This window comes from Equus asinus, chromosome 3 (genome assembly GCF_041296235.1).
Source record: "Equus asinus isolate D_3611 breed Donkey chromosome 3, EquAss-T2T_v2, whole genome shotgun sequence".
Classification (NCBI taxonomy): Eukaryota; Metazoa; Chordata; class Mammalia; order Perissodactyla; family Equidae; genus Equus; species Equus asinus.
This window is the reverse complement of record NC_091792.1, coordinates 73170001-73179304: the sequence shown is the minus strand read 5'-3', so window position 1 is coordinate 73179304 and position 9304 is coordinate 73170001.

The following is a 9304-nucleotide window of genomic DNA, read 5'->3' as shown; positions in this document are numbered from 1 at the left end:
AAGCGCTGAAAAGAAATGGCATATCAGCGGCCTTTGTATGAGATGTTGCCAGGACACAGTAAGAGCACTGTTGAAAGCGAGTTCTTTCTCAGCTTCCTCAAGAGATGGAAGGAAGATGGTCTGTGGCTTGTCGCCCCTTGAGGGGGGGAGCCAGTGCATTGTGCATTCCACGTCTAGAGCAATGGAGGCCACGGCTGAGAGCAAATGGGCCTTTCTGACATAGGCGTTTTCTGACACTCTCTCCACCAGTGGTCAACTGTGGTTGGTGAAAAGCGTATTGTCTCTCTCCTGCTAAACACATGGTGGCACAATCATGTGGGACTCAGCCCAGTTGCTTAAGGGGAAGATGTAGGCATTTTGTCTGAGCTGGGTTGGGAAGGTGGAATGGCGGCAGAAGCGGAAGTTCTAAAGCGGCGAGTTAAGGGCTGGGAAGAAATGCCATTGAAGCTGCCTTTGTATGAGAAGTTCCCAGTCTGCTGTAACAGGACTTTGGCAAGCGAGTTGTTTGTCAGCTTCGTAAAGGGCTGGAGGCAAGACAGTTTATGGCTTGTCTCCCATTGAAGGATGGAGGCAGTGCTTTGTGCCTTCCACGTCTAGAGCAATGGAGGGCACGGCTGAGAGCAAAGGGCCCTTTCTGACATAGGTGCATTCTGACACTCTCTGACCCAGTGCACAATGGCGGTTTGTAAAAAGCCTATTGTCTGCTCCTGCTAAGCATGTGGAAGCACAGTCATCTGGGCCTCGCCCCCGTTGCTTAAGGGGAAGAGGTAGGCATTTCGTCTGAGCCGGGCTGGCAAGGGGGAAATCTGGCAGAAGCAGAAGTTCCAAATCGGCGCTGAAAAGAAATGGCATATCAGCGGCCTTTGTATGAGATGTTGCCAGGACACAGAAAGAGCACTGTTGAAAGCGAGTTCTTTCTCAGCTTCCTCAAGAGATGGAAGGAAGATGGTCTGTGGCTTGTCGCCCCTTGAGGGGGGGAGCCAGTGCCTTGTGCATTCCACGTCTAGAGCAATGGAGGGCACGGCTGAGAGCAAAGGGGTCTTTCTGACATAGCTGCTTTCCGACACTCTCTCCAGCAGTGCACAATGGTGGTTGGAAAAAGGCGTGCAGTCTATCGCCTCCTAAGCACATGGATGCTCAATCATTGGGGAGTCAGCCCAGTTGCTTCAGGGGAAGATGTAGGCATTTCGTCTGAGGCGGGTTGGCAAGGTGGAACTGCGGCAGAAGCAGATGTCCTAAAGCGGCGAGTTAAGCGCTGGGAAGAAATGGCGTTTGAGCTGCCTTTGTAGGAGAGTTTCCTCGTATGCTGTAACAGCACTGTGGAAAGCGAGTTCTTTCTCAGCTTCCTAAAGAGCTGGAGGCAAGACAGTTTATGGCTTGTCTCCCATTGAAGGGTGGAGGCAGTGCTTTGTGCCTTCCACCTCTACAGCAATGGAGGGCACGGCTGAGAGCAAAGGGTTCTTTCTGCCATTGGTGCTTTCTGACACTCTCCCAACCATTGCACTTCCTGGTTAGTTCAAAGCCTATCGTCTCTCTCCTCCTCAGCATGTGGAACCGCAATCATCCGGGCCTCATCCCCATTGCTCAAGGGGAAGATGTAGGCATTTCGTCTGAGCCGGGTTGGCAAGGTGGAAATGTGCAGGATGCAGATGTCCCAGACTGGCGAGTGAAGTGCTGAAAAGAAACGGCGTTCAGCCTCCTTTGTAGGAGATGTTCCCAGGACGCTGTAAGAGCACTGTGGAAAGGGAGTGTTTTCTCCACTGCCGAACGAGCTGGAAGCAGGACCAGATGTGGTTTGTCGCCCATTGAGGGGTGGATGCAGAACCAGTGCCTTGTGTCTTCCACCTCTAGAGCAATGGAGGGCATGGCTGAGAGCAAAGGGGCCTTTCTGACATAGGTGTTTTCTGACACTCTCTCCACCAGTGGTCAACTGTGGTTGGTGAAAAGCGTATTGTCTCTCTCTTGCTTTCTTAGCTGCCAAAGAGCTGGAATACCCACGCTCTGTGGCCTGTCTGCCCTTGAGAACACAAGGCAGGACTTTGGGCATGGCACCTCTAGGCCCATGTAGGACACGGCAGAGCAGAAATTCTACTTCAGCGAGATAAGGCCTGGGAGGAAACTTCGTATCACAGGCCTTTGTAAGACATGTTCCCGGTAGGCTGAATGAGCCCTATGCTGAGCTATTTGTTTCTTAGGTGCCCAAAGAGCTGGTAGTTGGAGACTGTGGGAGTTCTCTCCCCTTGTGGAAACAAGGCAGGACCTTCTGCCTTGAAGCTCTAGACCCATGTAGGACACGGCAGAACAGAAGTTCTACATCAGCGAGATCAGGCCTGGGAAGAAACTGCGCTTCACAGGCCCTTGTAAGACATGTTCCCCGTAGGCTGTAAAACAGCAGTGCAGAGCGAGTTGTTTCTTAGCTGCCCAAAGAGCTGGAAGCTGGACGCTGAGGGAGTTCTCTCCCCTAGTGGAAACAAATCAAGACCTTTTGCCTTGCAGATCTAGGCGCATGTAGGACACGGCAGAGCAGAAGTTCAACTTCAGCGAGATCAGGCCTGGGAAGAGACTGCGCTTCACAGGCCTTTGTAAGACATGTTCCCGGTAGGCTGTAAAACAGCAGTGCAGAGCGAGTTGTTTCTTAGCTGCCCAAAGAGCTGGAATACCCACGCTGTGTGGCCTGTCTGCCCTTGAGAACACAAGGCAGGACTTTGGGCCTGGCAGCTCTAGGCCCATGTAGGACACGGCAGAGCAGAAGTTCTACTTCAGCGAGATAAGGCCTGGGAAGAAACTGCGTATCACAGGCCTTTGTAAGACATGTTCCCGGTAGGCTGAAAGAGCCCTAGGCAGAGCTTTTTGTTTCTTAGCTGCCCAAAGAGCTGGTAGCTGGACACTGTGGGAGTTCTCTCCCCTGGTGGAAACAAGGCAGGACCTTCTGCCTTGCAGCTCTCGACCCATGTAGGACACGGCAGAGCAGAAGTTCTACTTCAGCGAGATCAGGCCTGGGAAGAAACTGCGTTTCACAGGCCTTTGTAAGACATGTTCCCGGTAGGCTGTAAAACAGCAGTGCAGAGCGAGTTGTTTCTTAGCTGCCCAAAGAGCTGGAAGCTGGACGCTGAGGGAGTTCTCTCACCTAGTGGAAACAAATCAGGACCTTTTGCCTTGCAGCTCTAGGCCCATGTAGGACACGGCAGAGCAGAAGTTCAACTTCAGCGAGATAAGGCCTTGGAAGAAACTGCGCTTCACAGGCCTTTGTAAGACATGTTCCCGGTAGGCTGTAAAACAGCAGTGCAGAGCGAGTTGTTTCTTAGCTGCCCAAAGAGCTGGAAGCTGGATGCTGAGGGATTTCTCTCCCCTAGTGGAAACAAATCAGGACCTTTTGCCTTGCAGCTCTAGGCCCATGTAGGACACGGCAGAGCAGAAGTTCAACTTCAGCGAGATCAGGCCTGAGAAGAAACTGCGCTTCACAGGCCTTTGTAAGACATGTTCCCGGTAGGCTGTAAAACACCAGTGCAGAGCGAGTTCTTTCTTAGCTGCCCAAAGAGCTGGAATACCCACGCTGTGTGGCCTGTCTGCCCTTGAGAACACAAGGCAGGACTTGGGCATGGCAGCTCTAGGCCCATGTAGGACACGGCAGAGTAGAAGTTCTACTTCAGCGAGATAAGGCCTGGGAAGAAACTGCGTATCACAGGCCTTTGTAAGACATGTTCCCGGTAGGCTGAAAGAGCCCAATGCAGAGCTATTTGTTTCTTAGCTGCCCAAAGAGCTGGTAGCTGGACACTGTGGGAGTTCTCTCCCCTGGTGGAAACAAGGCAGGACCTTCTGCCTTGCAGCTCTCGACCCATGTAGGACACGGCAGAGCAGAAGTTCTACATCAGCGAGATCAGGCCTGGGAAGAAACTGTGCTTCACAGGCTTTTGTAAGACATGCTCCCGGTAGGCTGTAAAACAGCAGTGCAGAGCGAGTTGTTTCTTAGCTGCCCAAAGAGCTGGAAGCCCCACGCTGTGTAGCCTGTCTGCCATTGAGAACACAATGTAGGACTTTGGGCATTGCAGCTCTAGGCCCATGTAGGACACGGCAAGGCAGAAGTTCTACTTCAGCGAGATCCGGCCTGGGAAGAAACTGCGTTTCACAGGCCTTTGTAAGACATGTTCCCGGTAGGCTGTAAAACAGCAGTGCAGAGCGAGTTGTTTCTTAGCTGCCCAAAGGGCTCGAAGCAGGAGGCTGAGGAACTTGTCTGCCCTTGAGAAGACAAGGCAGGACTTTGTTCCTTGCAGCTCTAGAGCCATATTGGACACGGCAGAGCAGAAGTTCTACTTCAGGGAGATCAGGCCTGGGAAGAAACTGCGTTTCACAGGCCTTTGTAAGACATGTTCCCGGTAGGCTGAAAGAGCCCTATGCTGAGCTAGTTGTTTCTTAGCTGCTCAAAGAGCTGGAAGCTGGACGCTGAGGGAGTTCGCTCCCCTTGTGGAAACAAATCAGGACCTTTTGCTTTGCAGCTCTAGGCCCATGTAGGACACGGCAGAGCAGAAGTTCTACCTCAGCGAGATAAGGCCTGGGAAGAAAGTGCGTTTCACAGGCCTTTGTAAGACATGTTCCCGGTAGGCTGAAAGAGCCCTTTGCAGAGCTATTTGTTTCTTAGCATCCCAAAGAGCTGGTAGCTGGACACTGTGGGAGTTCTCTCCCCTGGTGGAAACAAGGCAGGACCTTCTGCCTGGCAGCTCTCGACCCATGTAGGACACGGCAGAGCAGAAGTTCTACTTCAGCGAGATCAGGCCTAGGAAGAAACTGTGCTTCACAGGCCTTTGTAAGACATGTTCCCGGTAGGCTGTAAAACAGCAGTGCAGAGCGAGTTGTTTCGTAGCTGCCCAAAGAGCTGGAATACCCACGCTGTGTGGCCTGTCTGCCCTTGAGAACACAAGGCAGGACTTTGGCCCTGGCTGCTCTAGGCCCATGTAGGACACGGCAGAGCAGAAGTTCTACTTCAGCGAGATCAGGCCTGGGAAGAAACTGCGTTTCACAGGCCTTTGTAAGACATGTTCCCGGTAGGCTGTAAAACAGCAGTGCAGAGCGAGTTGTTTCTTAGCTGCCCAAAGAGCTGGAAGCTGGAGACTGAGGAACTTGTCTGCCCCTGAGAGAAAAAGGCAGGACTTTGTTCCTTGCATCTCTAGGGCCATATAGGAAATGGCAGAGCAGAAGTTCTACTTCAGGGAGATCTGGCCTGGGAAGAAACTGCGATTCACAGGCCTTTGTAAGACATGTTCCCGGTAGGCTGAAGGAGCCCTATGCAGAGCAAGTTGTTTCTTAGCTGCCCAAAGAGCTGGAATACCCACGCTGTGTGGCCTGTCTGCCATTGAGAACACAAGGAAGGACTTTGGGCCTGGCAGCTCTAGGCCCATGTAGGTCACAGCAGAGCAGAATTCTACTTCAGCGAGATCAGGCCTGGGAAGAAACTGCGTTTCACAGGACTTTGTAAGACATGGTCCTGGTAGGCTGTAAAACACCAGTGCAGAGCGAGTTGTTTCTTACCTGCCCAAAGAGCTGGAATACCCACGCTGTGTGGCCTGTCTGCCATTGAGAACACAAGGCAGGACTTTGGGCCTGGCAGCTCTAGGCCCATGTAGGACACGGCAGAGCAGAAGTTCTACTTCAGCGAGATCAGGCCTAGGAAGAAACTGCGCTTCACAGGCCTTTGTAAGACATGTTCCCGGTAGGCTGTAAAACAGCAGTGCAGAGCGAGTTGTTTCGTAGCTGCCCAAAGAGCTGGAATACCCACGCTGTGTGGCCTGTCTGCCCTTGAGAACACAAGGCAGGACTTTGGCCCTGGCAGCTCTAGGCCCATGTAGGACACGGCAGAGCAGAAGTTCTACTTCAGCGAGATCAGGCCTGGGAAGAAACTGCATTTCACAGGCCTTTGTAAGACATGTTCCCGGTAGGCTGTAAAACAGCAGTGCAGAGTGAGTTGTTTCTTAGCTGCCCAAAGAGCTGGAAGCTGGAGACTGAGGAACTTGTCTGCCCCTGAGAGAAAAAGGCAGGACTTTGTTCCTTGCATCTCTAGGGCCATATAGGAAACGGCAGAGCAGAAGTTCTACTTCAGGGAGATCAGGCCTGGGAAGAAACTGCGATTCACAGGCCTTTGTAAGACATGTTCCCGGTAGGCTGAAGGAGCCCTATGCAGAGCAAGTTGTTTCTTAGCTGCCCAAAGAGCTGGAATACCCACGCTGTGTGGCCTGTCTGCCATTGAGAACACAAGGCAGGACTTTGGGCCTGGCAGCTCTAGGCCCATGTAGGACACGGCAGAGCAGAATTCTACTTCAGCGAGATCAGGCCTGGGAAGAAACTGCGTTTCACAGGCCTTTGTAAGACATGTTCCTGGTAGGCTGTAAAACAGCAGTGCAGAGCGAGTTGTTTCTTAGCTGCCCAAGGGCTGGGAGCAGGAGGCTGAGGAACTTGTCTGCCCTTGAGAAGACAAGGCAGGACCTTGTGCCTTGCAGCTCTAGAGCCATATAGGACACGGCAGAGCAGAAGTTCTACTTCAGCGAGATCAGGCCTGGGAAGAAACTGCGTTTCACAGGACTTTGTAAGACATTTTCCCGGTAGGCTGTAAAACAGCAGTGCAGAGCGAGTTGTTTCTTAGCTGCCCAAAGAGCGGGAAGCCCCACACTGTGTGGCCTGTCTGCCATTGAGAACACAATTTAGGACTTTGGGCCAGCCAGCTCTAGGCCCATGTAGCACACGGCAGAGCAGAAGTTCAACTTCAGCGAGATCCGGCATGGGAAGAAACTGCGTTTCACAGGCCTTTGCAAGACATGTTCCCAGTAGGCTGTAAAACACCAGTGCAGAGCAAGTTGTTTCTTAGGTGCCCAAAGAGCTGGAAGCCCCACACTGTGTCCTGTGTGCCGTTGAGAACACAAGGCAGGACTTTGGGCCTTGCAGCTCTAGGCCCATGTAGGACACGGCAGAGCAAAAGTTCTACTTCAGCGAGATCAGGCCTGGGAAGAAACTGCGTTTCACAGGCCTTTGTAAGACATGTTCCCGGTAGGCTGTAAAACAGCAGTGCAGAGCGAGTTGTTTCTTAGCTGCCCAAGGGCTGGGAGCAGGAGGCTGAGGAACTTGTCTGCCCTTGAGAAGACAAGGCAGGACCTTGTGCCTTGCAGCTCTAGAGCCATATAGGACACGGCAGAGCAGAAGTTCTACTTCAGCGAGATCAGGCCTGGGAAGAAACTGCGTTTCACAGGACTTTGTAAGACATTTTCCCGGTAGGCTGTAAAACAGCAGTGCAGAGCGAGTTGTTTCTTAGCTGCCCAAAGAGCGGGAAGCCCCACACTGTGTGGCCTGTCTGCCATTGAGAACACAATTTAGGACTTTGGGCCAGCCAGCTCTAGGCCCATGTAGCACACGGCAGAGCAGAAGTTCAACTTCAGCGAGATCCGGCATGGGAAGAAACTGCGTTTCACAGGCCTTTGCAAGACATGTTCCCAGTAGGCTGTAAAACACCAGTGCAGAGCAAGTTGTTTCTTAGGTGCCCAAAGAGCTGGAAGCCCCACACTGTGTCCTGTGTGCCGTTGAGAACACAAGGCAGGACTTTGGGCCTTGCAGCTCTAGGCCCATGTAGGACACGGCAGAGCAAAAGTTCTACTTCAGCGAGATCAGGCCTGGGAAGAAACTGCGTTTCACAGGTTTTTGTAAGACATGTTCCCGGTAGGCTGTAAAACAGCAGTGCAGAGCAAGTTGTTTCTTAGCTGCCCAAAGAGCTGGTAGCTGGAGACTGAGGAACTTGTCTGCCCTTGAGAAGACAAGGCAGGACTTTGTTCCTAGCAGCTCTAGGGCCATATATGACACAGCAGAGCAGAAGTTCTACTTCAGCGAGATCAGGCCTGGGAAGAAACTGCGTTTCACAGGCCTTTGTAAGACATGTTCCCGGTAGGCTGTAAAACAGCAGTGCAGAGCGAGTTGTTTCTTAGCTGCCCAAAGAGCTGGAAGCCCCACGCTGTGTGGCCTGTCTGCCATTGAGAACGCAATGTAGGACTTTGGGCCTTGCAGCTCCAGGGCCATGTAGGAGACCGCAGAGCAGAAGTTCTCCTTCAGCGAGATCAGGCCTGGGAAGAAACTGCGTTTCACAGGCCTTTGTAAGACATGTTCCCAGTAGGCTGTAAAACACCAGTGCAGAGCGAGTTGTTTCTTAGGTGCCCAAAGAGCTGGAATACCCACGCTGTTTGGCCTGTCTGCCCTTGAGAACACAAGGAAGGACTTTGGGCCTGGCAGCTCTAGGCCCATGTAGGACACGGCAGAGCAGAAGTTCTACTTCAGCGAGATCAGGCCTGGGAAGAAACTGCGTTTCACAGGCCTTTGTAAGACATGTTCCTGGTAGGCTGTAAAACACCAGTGCAGAGCGAGTTGTCACCACCGCTCTTCCGACCCTCCATGTCCAGACGGCCTCCCGCCCCTCCCCCATCCCCAACTCCCGCCCCGCCCAGCCCCGCCCCGCCCCGCGCCGACCCCTGCCCCCGGCATTCTCCCCGCCCACCTTTCCCCTCTCCACTCCTACCCCCCCGCCCTCCGCCCACGTGGACACCCCCCCCCTGCCCCACCCCACGTCCCCACCCCCATCCCAGCCGGGCCACCTGGTCGACCTCCTCGAACACTATCTAAGAGGATGCTGGGCAGCAGGTGGCGCCCGACAAGCGGCCTCCTCACCGGCCGGAAGGATCAGCCTCGCGGGGGCGGGTGATGGGGAGGCGTTCGTCCAGGTCAGGTCAGGTCAGGTCGGGGGAGGGAGGATGCAGTGCCGGGCGGCCTGGTGCGTGGCCTGGTCCTGATCCACCCCGCGTCTCGTTTCTTGGGCCGGGACGACTCGGTCACAGAAAGCGGCCTTGGGGAGGTTTTGGCGAACAGCGCTGTCCGAGGGCCGTCTGCCGACTAGGGGACGGAGTCCTCCTCCGTGCGCCTTCTCGCCCCCAGTCGGGCGGGTTGTGGGTCGCGCGGTCGACTTGGCCATTTCACCAGAGGCATCCTGCCTGCCGGGGCTCCCTCCCTCGGGCCGGTGCGAGCGGTCCTCGTGCGGCCCGGGAATTTGGGCCGCAGCGAACGAACGAAGCCCGTCCCTCCTGCGTCGGCACGGATGAGACACAGCCCTGGTGGATGGAGCCGCTTTCCTCGGGTTTCCTTTTGCTTTCGGCCGCTGCTGCCACCAAACCTCCCTAAACGATAGGAATGAAAACGGGAACCGTTGGCATAATAAAAGCGTTTTGGTTGGCGTGTTTCTTGGCTTTTGGGGACTCGAGAGGTATGATGGATGATCTCCAATTGA